The following is a 16,247-nucleotide window of genomic DNA, read 5'->3' as shown; positions in this document are numbered from 1 at the left end:
ATTCCTTTACAGCCTGTATTATCTTACTTTTCAGGTGTATATGTGCAGAGCAATGCAGATGGGGCAAAAAAAAAAAAGAGTTGCAATGTATTTTTTTTTTTCACGTACCATCGCCTGCTTTGTCTGTGTTTTTCAACTAGTTCTACAGAATTTTCTGTGGATAATAGTTATTTTTGTGTCGTTCGTGGCAAAAAACAAAACAAAAAACTGTCTAGAGAATCAATCATGTGATCAATGAATCACTAATCTGATACAAATTGAAGTAAGAAAGAGAGGAAGGAGGCACAGTTCACATAACAAATGATAACGGAGGCTCCAGGTGATGCCGGAAGAAGTGCTAATTAGTACAAAACCACTGGTCGTTGCCTCTGAGCCAGTCTACTCCTTCCTCCTCCCCCTTCCTTCCATGAGCTTCCACTGACCCAGCAATGGACACGGTGAGTGCAGGATTCACTTCTATGATTTACCGTTACTAATCTGATACAATATGCAATTGTTTAACTCTTACACCTCAGTGTATGCTATTAAGGCGATGTAATGTACAAAAAGTTATGCAGGTCAACTCACAGTACCCCATACACATATGTAAGCAGCTAGCAGATTGTTTTCTCAGTCACACAACATCTTTAAATGTATTGTAGCTGGATCACAGGTACCAGGACACTGCAACAGCAGCTATGGGGGCAAGAGGTTGAAAGAGCCAACCCAGGTGTAGCTTTCTAGAGCTTTTGTATGGGGTTTTCTTTGTGCTTTAAATCGGATATAAGGCTTTCCATGTCTGTGCTGTAGGGGTTGTCTGAATTCTTGGTACACCTCTTTAACCTGTATGTCCTTATGCACAAAACTCGCTGTTCTTCATCTATCCCTAAAACTATAAAATATCTCAATTAAAATAGAATAATCCGAAGTGGATTATTTTTCCGTTTCAAATATACACAGTAGAATTTATGCTTTAAATATGCTTCCCATAACAGGAATAGGGGGAACACAAGATTGAACTCGGTTCCAAAGTACAAACTGACACCTGAGTATTAGCCTGTGGACAGAATGAAGTCGGCTCTACTGCACAGAGCTGAGCAGCAAAGGAGGAGGGGAGGAGGAGATGTGCAAACTGTCAAGGAAAGAGAGGAACATTTAATGTGTCTTCTGTGCCCCAGGCAGGAAATGTCCACATGAGGGATAAAGGAAGAGGCAGAAATGGTAGAGACAGAGCACGGGGTGTATACACATCACACACTTCATTATATGGCCATTTACTGAAGGCTAGGTCCCCTGTTCTCTGGAACGAGTGTTCCTGTCACACCAATTTCTAAGAAACCGCTTTATAGATGAGGAGGCTATCCTAGTGTGCACTTCTCAGTTTTTATACATTTCTCGAAAATTATTTAGAATAATGTTTTCTATATCCAGGCTTCAATGTGCCCCAAAAAGGTTATTTCATCAGTTGTAAGTTATTTAAAGGGGTAGTCCAATCTAAAATGACATCCTTTACCCACAGGATGGGGATAAGTTTCAGATTGTATAGGTCTGACTGCAAGAACCCCCTACAATCCCCAGGATGGGGCCCAGGCTTTTGTTATGAATAGAGATATTCATTTTAGCTCTATAGGCAAAGAAGCAGTGCATAGGTGACTTGTTGCTCTGTCATTTATAAATATTTTTCACATATTCAAAAGACATGTCAAAAGTTTTGATAGGTCAGGGTCTCAGTTCCCAACAATCAGGAGAAGGAGCTCCATCGGCAGCTTCATTATTAGTCTATCCTTTGAAGCAGGATGCAGATTGCTGAAAGCCAGGAAGTGGTATGTGCTACAATACTCTTCCGCCTAAGTATGACTGTCATATGTCAAAGGTTATTATAAATTACAAAAAGTAATGAAAGCAATACCAAATTTTATTAGATATAAAATGAATGTATAATCCAAGAACAACAAAGGAATCCCACCCCATAAAAACACACAGACACTTTAAAAGCAAACGGTGGGAGAACACCAGATGGAATGATATGTAATGATGTAAACAATAGTGACCACTACAATATTGTGACGCTAAATAATCATACACATTTCTGAAACCTAAGTGCTTACATAATGAATATACTGTAATCAGTACCCAGAGAGCCACTATGCTCCTAATCAATAAATATTGCAGTAAGCACACTTGCTAAAAAAAAAAAAAAAAAAATATATATATATATATGTGTATTTACATACATGTGCAGTATTCAATTATTACAGTGTACTGGGCCTATACCAGATATCCTAATGAACACACATGAGACAGAGGTCACTATATGGGCAATTACTAATCAATATGGCTGGCGAGTCCTACTCCGGTGTTCCCCAACCTCACACACCAATGCGTTTCGCTCCGCTTCGTCCGGAATATCAGAATATGCCACATTTTTTTTTGTGCTCTTAAAAACATGCCTTGAATCCGCACCTTTTATAGAGAACACACCTCATGTTTAAACCCAGTGGAAATATGTTAATAAGGGTCAAATTGTAGTTAATGTGACAGAAGTCATGCTACACTTTTTTGCCACAATTGCTACAAAATTTAGGTGCATTTGCAATTGTCATTCTGGGCCACTGTGTTTATAATGATCTATTTTAATGTTGTAACTACTTATTTATTTATTTTTAATCATTTTTCTTGGGCAGCCATATTGAAGGCCCACATTCTTCTTGTATTGGCTCTATTAGAGTTAATAGACAAAAATGCATAGCCCTTTCCCCAGAGGAAAGGGAACGGCAGGGAGCTTACATACAGAATCTTATACAGAATTATATTTGTCTATAAAAACACTGTGTGTATCACATTTTATATTTCTCTATTAGCTCCCAGCTAAGATCTGACAACAGCGTTTTAGGCAAAAAAAAAAAAAAAAACACCATGGCAATTTTTTCCCCCCAAAAACACTGGTGGGGGAGATTTATTAAAACCTGTGCAGAGGAAAAGTTGCTAAGTTGCCCATAGCAACCTATCATATTGCTTGTTTAATTTTTAACAAGGCCTCTGCAAAATGAAAGAAGTAAAAAAAAAAAATTGGTTGCTATGGGTAACGCAGCAACTTTGCCTCTGGACAGGTTTTGATACATCTCTCCGTGTTTTTATTTAGCCTAATAGTAATTCCCAGTTGTTACATTATTTATGGGTGTCTAATGGGGAAAAAAATGGCACCGTGTATAGTGCAAGATAATATGCCCCTAAAGAATCAGAGACCAGATGGGAAAAAAAAATCTTATTAAAAGTATAAAAAAAAAAAAAGTTGAAAAGGTAAGAATACAGGATCAAATTGTAATATCTACAAAATATATCCACAAAAAAAAAAAGAATCATTGCACATTTAATAGAAATTAGATTTGATTTAAAAACAATAGCTTTTTTGCCTTCCTTGTGGACTAGAAAGGACTAACATCACTTCACTTACGGCTCCTCAGTCTTGCAGCTTCCACCAACCATCTATGTTTTTATTGATTTCTGTCACTTGGTGTAAGGTCGCAGGATCTTTTTATAGTATATAAAATTATGTAAATTAGTTTGTTTAAATATAGAATCTCATCGATATGACATGTCCTGGCAATATCTTGATAGCCTATTGTCTCTTCGCATTGTTTATGCAGGCTCTATCTAAATCTAATACACACTGAAAACATTCATTTATCTTTTAGTTGAAGCCTGCTCTAAGCAGAATTTTCCAGATGACTGCAGCGATTTTGTAAATGAAGATTTTCAGCCCCATATATGCAAGCAGTGATACTATTTACAAGGTTAAACTAATTTAAGATTTAAAGGGGCACTGTCCAATAGGGGCCAGAGCTATTGGATAATGCAGTCACATGATGTCAATCTAGAGGACACATTAACCAAAGGTGCACTGTTCTAATGCAGATGCATGCTTTCACAAGTGGTGAGACAAGAGGAAACTTTATAAGGTTTTTTTTTTTTTTTTATTAATGCCCTCCCCCCAAAAAAATCACAATAACTGCATGATGTTTTTTCATGGCAAAAACGCTGAAGGGAGATGTTAGCAGGCAGCCAATAGGAAAATATGAAATGCCAAACACACCACTGTACATAGTACTGGATCCTGGACTCCCATAACTTTACTACTTCAAAAGAGGCTATATAGCTGCTGGTGCAGATTGGGCTAAGTAGGAGGAAAGAGTTAAAGGGTAAGTATGATGCTAGAAAACCTCTATCCGAAGGATCTCCGGGACGGAGCCCCTGTGCTTTAGCACAGGAGCGCGTCACGACCCCGCACCCGAAGCAGAGGCCACCATCCCTCCATAAAGCTCTATGGGAGAGCCGAAGGTTGCCGAACGGCTCTCCCATAGAACTATATGGAGGGGGCGTGGTGGCCTCTGCTTCGGGCAGGGGTCAAGACACACTCCTGTGCTAAAGCACAGGGGCTTCGACAGGAGAGCACGGGGGGCCCCAGCGCTCAGACACCCCCAATCTAAAACTTATCCTCTAACCAAAAAGTGTTCATTTTGCATTTTTTGCTTTTCAGATTTGCTGGAATCGGACTATGACCTGCATTTTTTTTTTATTTTAATAAAAATGGTTAATGGGCTGTAGGGGATTTTTTTTTTTTTTTTTTTTACATGCGTATTGGGTTTCCTTTTTTGACATGCCTTACAGGCTTAGTAGAGGAAGCCATCTCTTAAATAGAGTCCATTACCAAGTTGGGGTATAGCATTTGTTTGAAAAACAGCTAGCTTTAACCCATCATTACACCCCCCCACCCCCCCCCCCCCCCCCCCCCCCGCCACAGGGGTACCTGGAAGAATCAGGCAATCAGACTTGGAGCATCAAAAATAGCACTCCAGTGCCAGGGTGGTAGCAGGCTGGCATTATTTAGGCTGGGAAGGACATTGCCTTTTTTTTTTTTTTTTAAAGCGCTGTGGTCCCTCTAGTTTCAGAATAAGTCAGATACAAAACAAGCAGCAGCAGATGTTCCTAAAGTGGGCAAGTGTCATTTTTGGCCCTAACCAGCCTAAATAATGCCAGCCTGTATACAGCCATCTACTTAGCCACCTGCTATGCATCACTACTTACCTCCTTACAATACGTGGGCTGGGGGCTCTGCATTTAATCCATGGAGTGGTACCTCGCTCGCAGTGAAAAACACAAATTAAGGTTAAAAAAATGCCCCAAAAAACTGTGTGGAAACCTAGCCTAATTCTGGAAAACCTCCTCACAGGCAGTCAGTTTTACTAAGACGTGGTGAAAAATCTTCCTTGCAGGCATATGAGGCCTATTTTAGTTTGGTCTTAGGCTCATGTTAATGGATGTAATATTCACAGGTGCTGCATTGCTTTTACACAGGGAAATATAAAATGTAATGTAGTAATGAAAATAAAATGAAGGAAGGAGGAACCCTGTCTCACCTGGTTAGAAATGTAGTGATATCGAGTGGCACCGGAAAATCCATTTTACTCCACCCAACGCTTCCACTGTGTAAGCCCATTAATGTCAATTGTACTACACTTTGTGTCATTTCCATGACCAAGCCAATTTTCATGTCAGAAAATGACGACAGCCATGCATAGGTTAACCGTTTAAAAGGCAAACAAAAATATTAGTCAAAAAAATCTCATCAAGGTTTCCAGTAGCACTTGAAGTTCTCATTGCAATCAGTCAGCATTCAGTAGGTAAGAGGTACTGCGCAAAGAAATATACTTAACTATATCCTGACTGTACAATGTCTTCAGGTTTTTGCTATTCCCAATAAGAATAGCATTGTTTTGCACAATAAGTTGGGGTGTGTTCACACCAGTATGTTTTTGGCTGCAAAACCTAATAAATAAGGTAGTCAGTTTTATTGGAAAAATGGCTACAATAAATTGGCATTCAAGTTCTGTATTATACAGCCTTGGAGGCCGTTTATATGGTCATTGGGCGTTATACTTTTATACTGCCCCATGTTCTCATATATGAATAGAAAGAAGCAAGTCAACGACCTTGAAAAATGGGACATCAACCGGGGCACAGACTAATAAACGGGTTAATACAATTTTATTGTATAGATGCAATGCCACATTAAAGAGAGCGTTTCTAGCCCGGACCAGGCTCTTCGTCTTCGCTAGAAACGCACTCTTTAATGTTGCATTGCATCTATACAATAAAATTGTATTAACCCATTCAGAAGTCTGCGCCCCGGTTGATGTCCCACTTTTCAAGGTTGTTGACCTGCTTCTTTCTATTCATTCCACACCGGATTTCCCACGAATTTCGGAGGGACCAGGAGGCTGCAACTCTGAGCTATATGACATCACAGATGTTATAACTCTTCCAGGTAAGGGTCCAACTTGTTGGCCCGAGATTATCGTCAATATTGCTTTTCCTATAATCCTGGGTTTACCTGCATGAGTTGCGCACGGTCTATTTCTTTTTTTTTCATTTTCCAATATTCTCATATATAGAATTCCTGCTTTTTTTCTCTCAGAGTTTCCATTTAAAATCATGACAATTAACCTCACAAACCTATAAACTCTTTGTCCTGGAGCTCCTAAATCTTTATTGTAACCCAGAATAAGAATATCCTTTAAGAGATAATGCATTAAGGATCAACATTCCACTCTTAGGTCATGATGGCACTCTGTGTACTGCTACTGCATGGTTACTTTGTGATGAACTTCTACAAAAGAATACCTATATACTATAGCATCTGTTAGCACATACAGTATCATACATGTAGTATGATGTCCACTGAATTACAGTATGAGCCCAGAGCAGTCTATGCGTACCATATTTTGTATGTCCTTCACACAACCTGCGTGTATGAGTTACAGTGCATAGTGAAAGTATTCGGCCCCCTTGAACTTTTCAACCTTTTGCCACATTTCAGGCTTCAAACAAAGATATAAAACAAATTTTTTGTGAAGAATCAACAAGTGGGACACAATCATGAAGTGGAACGTAATTTATTGGATATTTAAAACTTTTTTAACAAATAAAAAACTGAAAAATTGGGCGTGCAAAATTATTCAGCCCCCTTAATACTTTGCAGCACCACATTTTGCTGCAATTACAGCTGTAAGTCGCTTGGGGTATGTCTCTATCAGTTTTGCACATCGAGAGACTGAAATTTTTGCCCATTCCTCCTTGCAAAACAGCTCGAGCTCAGTGAGGTTGGATCGAGAGTGTTTGTGAACAGCAGTTTTCAGTTCTTTCCACAGATTCTCGATTGGATTCAGGTCTGGACTTTGACTTGGCCATTCTAACACCTGGATGTTTATTTGTGAACCATTCCATTGTAGATTTTGCTTTATGTTTTGGATCATTGTCTTGTTCGAAGACAAACCTCCGTCCCAGTCGCAGGTCTTTTGCAGACTCCATCAGGTTTTCTTTCAGAATGGTCCTGTATTTGGCTCCATCCATCTTCCCATCAATTTTAACCATCTTCCCTGTCCCTGCTGAAGAAAAGCAGGCCTAAACCATCTCCCACCTCAGCTGTAGATCTCTGCAGTTCATCCAGTGATCATGGGCCTCTTGGCTGCATCTCTGATCAGTCTTCTCCTTGTATGAGCTGAAAGTTTAGAGGCACGGCCAGGTCTTCGTAGATTTGTAGTGGTCCGATACTCCTTCCATTTCAATATTATCGCTTGCACAGTGCTCCTTGGGATGTTTAAAGCTTGGGAAATCTTTTTGTATCCAAATCCGGCTTTAAACTTCTCCACAACATTATCTCGGACCTGCCTGGTGTGTTCCTTGTTCTTCGTGATGCTCTCTGCGCTTTAAACGGACCTCTGAGACTATCACAGTGCAGGTGCATTTATACAGAGACTTGATTACACACAGGTGGATTCTATTTATCATTAGTCATTTAGGTCAACATTGGATCATTCAGAGATCCTCACTGAACTTCTAGAGAGAGTTTGATTGTAAAGGAGCTGAATTTTGCACGCCCAATTTTTCAGTTTTTTATTTGTAAACAAAGTTTGAAATAAATTTCATTCCACTTCATGATTGTGTCCCACTTGTTGATTCTTCCCAATAAACTAGTTTTATATCTTTATGTTTGAAGCCTGAAATGTGGCAAAAGGTCGAAAAGTTCAAGGGGGCCGAATACTTTCACTATGCACTGTTTTGTAAAGATATAACACCATTAGTGTGTCACTGTCAAGAGCTTTAACAAACCTAGAAGTCTGACCACATCATGTTATGGTGCTACATCTTGGCCGTATGGAGCTTGGCAATTTTTGTTGAGTTGGCTGACTGCATAAAAAAAAAAGCAAAAGGTAAAAATACATACCAAGCACAATACTTTGTCATCAGGTGGGTCTAGTGACCCAGTGTTTATGCTGACCTGGGTCTATTTTTTAAAATAGTGAATATGCTCCCCAGGGCTATAAATATAATAAATAGAAAATAAATAAACATCAATATTGGAAAACAAAAAGTCACTGGCCCTATGCTGGATATCGGGCCATCAAATAATATTACCTTGCAACTGATTATTCCTTTTTGCACTGATCATAGGTTTTTGTGGGTGGCAAATTTCCAACGGTGAAGAGGCAGTAGATAAAATCCTAAATGTCTTGTTACAGGAAGGAAAAATTTGGATTGGGTTGTACAACATCCCAATGAATGTCAGAAATAGATTAAAAAACATATTAGGAAATGTGTAAAGGAAATGTGTTCCTTGCTTTGTAATAAGTAATTGCAACTAAAAACCTGAAGGTGTGAACGCACACTCAAAGAGTTCCTCGAATCATCCACTTAAAAGCCTCTTAGGAAATACACCTTTGAGTGTCCAATTCAAGACTCTAATCTAGAACTAAAAATAGAGCATTCCATTTTATCTATTAAAGGGGTACTCCACTGGAAAACAAAGGGCTTGTTTTTTGCATGACCAATTGTACTTTGTAATGAAACCTCTGATTTTACCATAAAATGTACGGCGAACCCCAAAAAATTTTTTTTAGGGAGGAAATTTAAATGAAAACCACAATTTTGCACATTTTGGAGGGTTTCGTTTTCACACTGTACAATTTACGGTAAAAATGATATGTTCTTTATTCTGTGGGTCAAAATGATTAAAATGATACCCATGGATACTTTTAGATTTTTGTACCACTTAAAAAAAAATCTAAAACTTTTTGTACAAAATCAGTAATCTAAAAATCGCCCTATTTTGACCACCTATAACTTCTTCATTTTTCCGTATATAGGGCGGTATGAGGGCTCATTTTTTGCACCGTCATCTGAACTTTTTATCGATACATTTGCATATATAAAACTTTTAATTTAATTTTTTTTAACAAAAGGTGACAAAAGCTGCTTTTATGGACTTTTTGTTTACGTTTACGCCATTCACAGTACGGGATCAAACATTACATTTATGCACGCGACGATACCAAATATATTTATTTTTAAAAAAAATTACGCTTTTTGGGGGTAAAATGGGAAAAACTGACAATTTTTGCTTTTATTGGGGGAGGGGATTTTTCACTTTTTTTTGTTTCTTTTTATTTTTACATTTTTCAACTTTTTTTTTTTTTTACACTTTTTATATCCCCATAGGGGACTATCTATAGCAATTTTTTGATTGCTAATACTGTTCAGTGCTATGTATAGGACATAGCACTGATCAGTATTATCGGCTATCTCCTGCTCTGGTCTGCTCTATCTCAGGATCGCCGGGAGACATTACAGACGATCGGATTGCCGCGGCAGCGCTGCGGGCGATCCGATCATCTATTTTATTATGCGCATTGCCGCAGATGCCGTGATCTGTACATTATCGACGGGTCCCTGGCTGCTGATAGCAACCAGAACCTGCCATGCATGACGCGAGCACCGCTCCGATGCTCGCGGTCATACACAGGACGTAAATTCCCTGGTTGAACTTGATGGACATATGTCTTTTTTCGACCGTACTAATTATGCAACTATACGTCCTGGTGCGGGAAGTACCGCCAAACTAGGACGTACATTTACGTCCGGGGTCGTTAAGGTTTTAAGTGATAAACTATGTATTTTTATTGATGGCACTGTTCTGAGGTGCATATATTGAAAAAAATTTGAAAATTGGATTTTTTGATTTATGAATGTGTGTATGTATATATACCCTTAAAAAGGTTTGATTAGTCTGCAGTTGACAGGCTCTAGGACTCACAGTAGGGGGGGGGGGGCTTGTAAACTGAATCTGATCTAGGTCAAACAAAGGGAAAGCAACTGATAAATCTCCCTCTCGAAAAAAAAAATGACAGAACACAAAACACACTACAGTGTGAGCTTTTTCCTTAGCTGTTCTTGTCCCTGTAACATTCGCACAGTAATGAACTTGAGGCTGGAGCAATGCTGCATTACAATGAGGAAGCTCTGTATATCATTATGCTGCTCTACATGACATTAGCCCGGTATGTCATCTGATTCAGTTAATACATGTGTCTGCATATCATTATACAACTCATTTTAAATCTCCACTGCTCTCCTACATCATATTTCACACAGCTTATTAGTGTTATGCGGCTTTTACATCACGTCTGAGTAAAAACTACAACTGTAAATTACTTGCAAAAAGGTTTACTTTCCACGACCAGTCCTGACTGTTGCCCTATAGCTACTTGTAGCCCTACTATTGTTATTGAGAATCCTAAACTAAGGAATTAATAAATCAGATTTAAATTTGCCTGGGATAGTTTGTAGAAGGGATATAAAACAGACTTTCATCGATCATTCATATCATACTACATGTAGCTCTTAGATGCCTATTTCACTCCTGGATATCCCCTACACCTCCTGACATTCTGTTTTTAATTTCTCAACTGAAAATTTATTGTGGGATCGAAAGACTAGATACGGAATGTCATAAGGCTACAGGTACTAAGAAATTCTTTGCTAAATTCTTTACATACTATTCAGAATCTGAAATCAGGGAATTTGTCTGCCGTTCCGCTGGACCGAATGGTACAATTTGGAATCTCTACAGAATACCCTGGGTGCCCTACGCCTCCCCCGATTAGCCTACTGTCGTACTTTACGGGTCTTGTGGGATTATTGGGTTCTTATTCTATTGTACCTGTTTTGGACAGATTGTGACCGCATTATCTTAACATGTACCTGCTAGTTCCACAGCACTGGAATCAATGGACTGGGGGGGGGGGATATAACTATATAATGAGTGGTGGCATGCCTCTCGGATACTGTGGTATGGATGGGGATTGACATTTCCTTACGACGCTCTGCACAGCGCCTGAACGGTTATGCTGTTTGATTTCTTTTCTGTCCTTTTCGGAAAATGTTTAATAAAAATATATTTTAAAAAAATAATAATTTGGCTACAAATAGACAAAAACATTTGTATGGTATTTATTTGGCCTGAAAAATATAATACAAAACAATTGCCTCCTTATTCTTCTCATCAATAATGCATTTTTTTGTATCTTTTTGTTTTCCTCAAAATATTATTGTATAGGCATTTTTAGACAGTTTTACCCCCTGAATGTTTCTCATTACAAGACATGCAATCCTTTCATCATGTGACTCAAGGATTTCCATTAAAGTTATTGGGGTGATAATGCCAACAAAGATGTGCACATACTTTTTTTTTCTGGCATTTTTTTCTACCTATAGTAGTCAATGGAAGGAAAAACACAGTATCTTGGAGGAAAAAAAAACATATTTGGAGCATGCTGCCTTGATAAACTGCCACAGAGACTAAAAATGCCACTAAAAGGGTGAAAAAAATGCTCCCCCCCCCCCAAAAAAAACAACCCACGTGGCCAGCATTTTTGGCACAAAAAGCTAGTAGGAAGTGTACGAAGTATGTGGGGTTTCTAAAGAGAAACTGGCTTTATGGGTGGAAATAGTGATTCGGCTTTTTTGAGAGCTATTTTGCATCCTTTTTCTAAAGACTCTTTAATAACTAGGTCTATGCTGGATTCAGCATGCGTCAGAGGCAGTAGAGAAAACATCTCACACAGTTAATGGTAACCTTATATCTGTAACACATACAGATACGTTTGTGGTATAAGACAAACATATGTACCAATACAAGACCAATTTGGCTTATTGTTTCATATGTTTTATGCTATAAGTTTTTATGTAGTACACATTTGTATAGGTTTTAACTGTATACTATGTTTTAACTATAAAAAAAAAAAACATAACTTTTTAAACATATACATACTTAGGCCTATAGTCTACCATACGTCACCAATACACTTTAATAGGTAAAAAAAAAAGTATACGTACATATGCAATCGTACAAGGCACAAAGTGTAAATTAGTTTTTAAAAGTACCCCAGAAAAAAAACCTCTAAAGTCTTGGCCACTAGGTGTATCATTATTCAGTCTGCTGTCCACAGCTTGCTGTTAGGCTTAATCTCTAATAACAGACAGAGCAGCAATGAACAGGAAGAGGCATGGGGCATAGCAAGTTCAATGTGCCAATGATAAGCTAACAGCTTCACTGTGTACACAATCCAGGCTGTCTTCAGCTTCCAGAGGATCCTCAATGCCCCCAATTAGAGATGAGCAAAGTTACAGTACTTCGATTATGCAGGAACCTGGCTGCTCGGCAGTTGATGACTTTTCCTGCATAAATTAGTTCAGCTTTCAGGTGTTCTGGTGGGCTGGAAAAGGTGGATACAGTCCTAGGAGAGTCTCCTAGGACTATCCCCCTTTTCCAGACCACCAGAGGATCTGAAAGCTGAACTAATTTATGCAGGCTAAAGTCAGCAACCGCCAAGCCGCGAGGTTCGTGCAGAATCAAAGTACTGTAACTTCGCTTATCTCTACCCCCAATAGATAAGTTAAAGCTTCCATCTCATCTCTGCGGCAGTTCAGCAGTTGGTGTAACCTCATTCTTGCTGTGCTGCTGGTGTTTAATTTTTGCTTAAACAGCATCTTGCAAAACCAGTGTATCAGTAACCCCTTCTCCCATTACATACCATCCATTAGTAGTGCACTTTACATCATCCCCCAGCACAATGTCGGCGTACTTAATTTTCTTCCAAAGAGAAGAAACTTTTAGCTCAAGTGAAAAAGGTCCAATTTATGATAAATATACATATTTGGCCCTAAGGTATCTTCATTTTTTCTTTTGTTTTATTTTATTCTATACATATGCTCAGCTCTATCCACAATTTTTTTTCAAATTAATAATAATTATTCTTTATATAGCACACAGATTCTGCAGCGCTGTGCACTCATATTGGCCCCTGTCCCCATTGGGGCTCACAATCTAAACCTATCAGTATGTTTTGCATTTTGGGAGGAATCCCACATAAACACGGAGAGAACATACAATCTCTTTTGCAGATGTTGTCCTTGGTGTGATTTGTTTATACATTAAATCTTTTTTGATCGCATTCATTAACATATACTTGAGGACTTTTTGGTCCCTTGCCTACACACATAAGATTCTTTAAGGACTGAATACTTTTCTGCTTGCCTGTTACTGCATTTAGGGTGTTTTGTGCGTTACAGAACATTTATAGTCCCAAAGTCCATGTTTTTGGTGAGGTATTAGTATCTACCAGAAAAGCTCATCTGGCTTCAGAACAAATTCTCTCTGTCTTTGTTTACACACCTGTGAGAACAAATTCAAGACTCCAAAATCACCAGAACTCGACCCTCTTGTCTGCTTGATCAACTGCCACCTAACCAGGACCACTCTTGCGATGGAGACCTGCAGCATAAGCCCAGCTACTGCATCAAGGAGCGAGATAAAGGTTGAAAACCAGGGGAATAGATTCCGCTCCCAAGATTGGCCCAAAGCCGAACCAGTAGGCGGCACAGTAGGTCCACACCCGTTGGGACTTTACACAGAGATTCCAGATAGCCTAGACAGATGCCAACATGTGACCTGTTCACTGATATAAAAAGAGAACTTTCTCATTCTGTATCATTTACATTAAATGCTATTGAGGAAAAGGCAGTAATGACGTTCACAACCGTGGAGCATCTAAGATGGGATCAGTGGGATCCATCATGTGCAGGCTGTGATGAGGAGAGTCTGCTCCTCTGTAATATGGGGGGTTGCAGATCAGGGAAGTTCCACAGTAGGGGTGAGGTAGGGAGACTCACCAGAGGCTGTGGTATGTCTTCAGCAGTCTGGGGCTGTTCTGTGAGGAGGCACCCATCCGGGGAGTTCAGAGGCCTGCTATGTGTAATGGCGGGCAGAGGGGAGTCTGCGCTATAAGACTGAGCAGCGGAGCTCGCGGCCGCATCTGTCACATGGTGCTGCGCTGGTGAAGTGAGCGCAGGAGGCTGCAGATCCGCCGAAGCAGCTGGGTGCTTTGTAACCGTCCGGAAGAAGCGGGCAATGTGGCCAGCGGGGTCCACTGGGATCTGAGGTACCTGGAGCTGCTTTTTCTTTTTTGTTTCTTCCCATAACCAAGGCTAGAGCCTGTTAAACGTTGGCCCGGTCAGGAGTTCTCACAGGCAGAGTCCGGACTCCAGCGTGCCAAGCCCCCCCCCCGCCCCCCCCATTAATTATTATAAACACACTGGGGCCAATTAATTATTATAAATATGCATGGGGGGCATACATTTGGGGGTCACATTAGTAGTTTAAAAACCCAGCCGGGAGCCCTGAATGAAAAATATAATACAAAAAAATTGCCCCCTTATTCTTCCCATCAATAATGCGAACTCCCGCAGCCGGGGAACTTTTGCTCCCATTATGGAAACAAGTCTGTTCCATGATGGGAGTAGTAGTAGTCCCGGCTGCGGGAGTCTGTAGGCAGAGGTGTTAAAACGGCCATAAAATAACGTAAATGACAGATGTTCTAACGGGTCTTAACGGATGCATATGTCCGTTATTTTGACAGATGTTATTCAGCCATTAGCACTTGTTCAGCCATTAGTTAATACAGATAACGGATGTACAATAACGGGTGAATACATTGAAGTGTGAAAGCAGCCTAAGTCGGACCTGCCGCTCCACTGATGCTGGGAATAGACCCGGAACTACATATTACACAGATGGGTGAGCACTGAGCAGTGCATCACAAAAACACAATTTTAAGTTTAAAACCTACAGCAGATGTTGTTACCTTTGCTGCATAACTGAACATCAACTTCTAATGTGCATAATAGATGTATAGATACTTACTACATGGACTGATTGTTTGCATTAGAATACAGATTGCATACACCGGACCACTACTGAGCGCAGTCAGTTGTTTTTATGAACTTTGATATTACAATAGGAGCAAAGAAGTGTGCACTGTTCCATGCAAGGATCGTTAGGTTAACACCATATATTACATTCTCTTGTCATCTCTACACAGGAATATAACATATAATGATATTTACTTTATAAAATGTATGCACTTCTCCTGTGAGATTGCAACAGCATAATGTGGCTATTATTGGTAACATTGCTTTTTATAAATATATACTGTCTTCATACCTGGCGTTGTCCGCTCTTCCTAGCTGAACCCTATGGGAGGTAAAGCAACACATTATTTATATATTATTATTGCTTTTCCTCTTCCACAGGGTTTAGATAGGAAGACCAGGCAACAGTCCGGTATTGAGCAAGTCAATAATTAAATCAATGCCATTTCATGAACTACAGCAGCTAAGTGACATCTGCTACTTCTCTTTACGTATCCAATATGGCTGCTTCACCAGACAGATAATGTCTTCAGGAGACTGCAAGGTCTGGGGGAGTACTGTGAGCCCTGCGATGTGTTCTCCCTGCCTCCGCACTGGTCTCTTCTCTCCCTCCTAACTCTTCAGTCAGAATAAATCTTATACCCTCCTAAAGATGCAGCTCAATTTGGCACACCAGACCTGTCTCACTTTATGTGTGCATAACTTTGGGATTCTTTAACTTATTCAAGTGACTAGCTGAGTACCTGGCATTACCTGGTCTTCCTACCTAAACCTTGCAGAAAGAGGAAAACAACAATGATATATAAACACCACAATAATGGGGGTACTGTAAGCCCTGCATTATGTACAGTTTTTCACCCAGCTTTCGAAGTCTTCTGAAGAGAATATCTGTCTTGTAAAGCAACCATATTGGAACTCTTCAGGAAAGCTGGTTGGTACACGTACTGCATGCCACCCAGCTTTAAAAGTTGCCTAATGCCCCATAGTGATAGGCTGCTTGTCCTCCTGCAAAAAAAAATAAAAAATCTTCTCATCCCCCTCCCTCTCCCTGCCCCCAAACTAACAATTCACTGCACCAGCCTGCTGGACAGTTAAATCACACTTTAGCATGATGTTGGTCCGGTAGCAACATGTTTAAATCTCCTAGGCAATCTCCATAGCCA

This window comes from Hyla sarda, chromosome 13 (assembly GCF_029499605.1).
Source record: "Hyla sarda isolate aHylSar1 chromosome 13, aHylSar1.hap1, whole genome shotgun sequence".
In the NCBI taxonomy this organism is placed as follows: domain Eukaryota; kingdom Metazoa; phylum Chordata; class Amphibia; order Anura; family Hylidae; genus Hyla; species Hyla sarda.
This window is presented reverse-complemented; position numbering follows the sequence as displayed.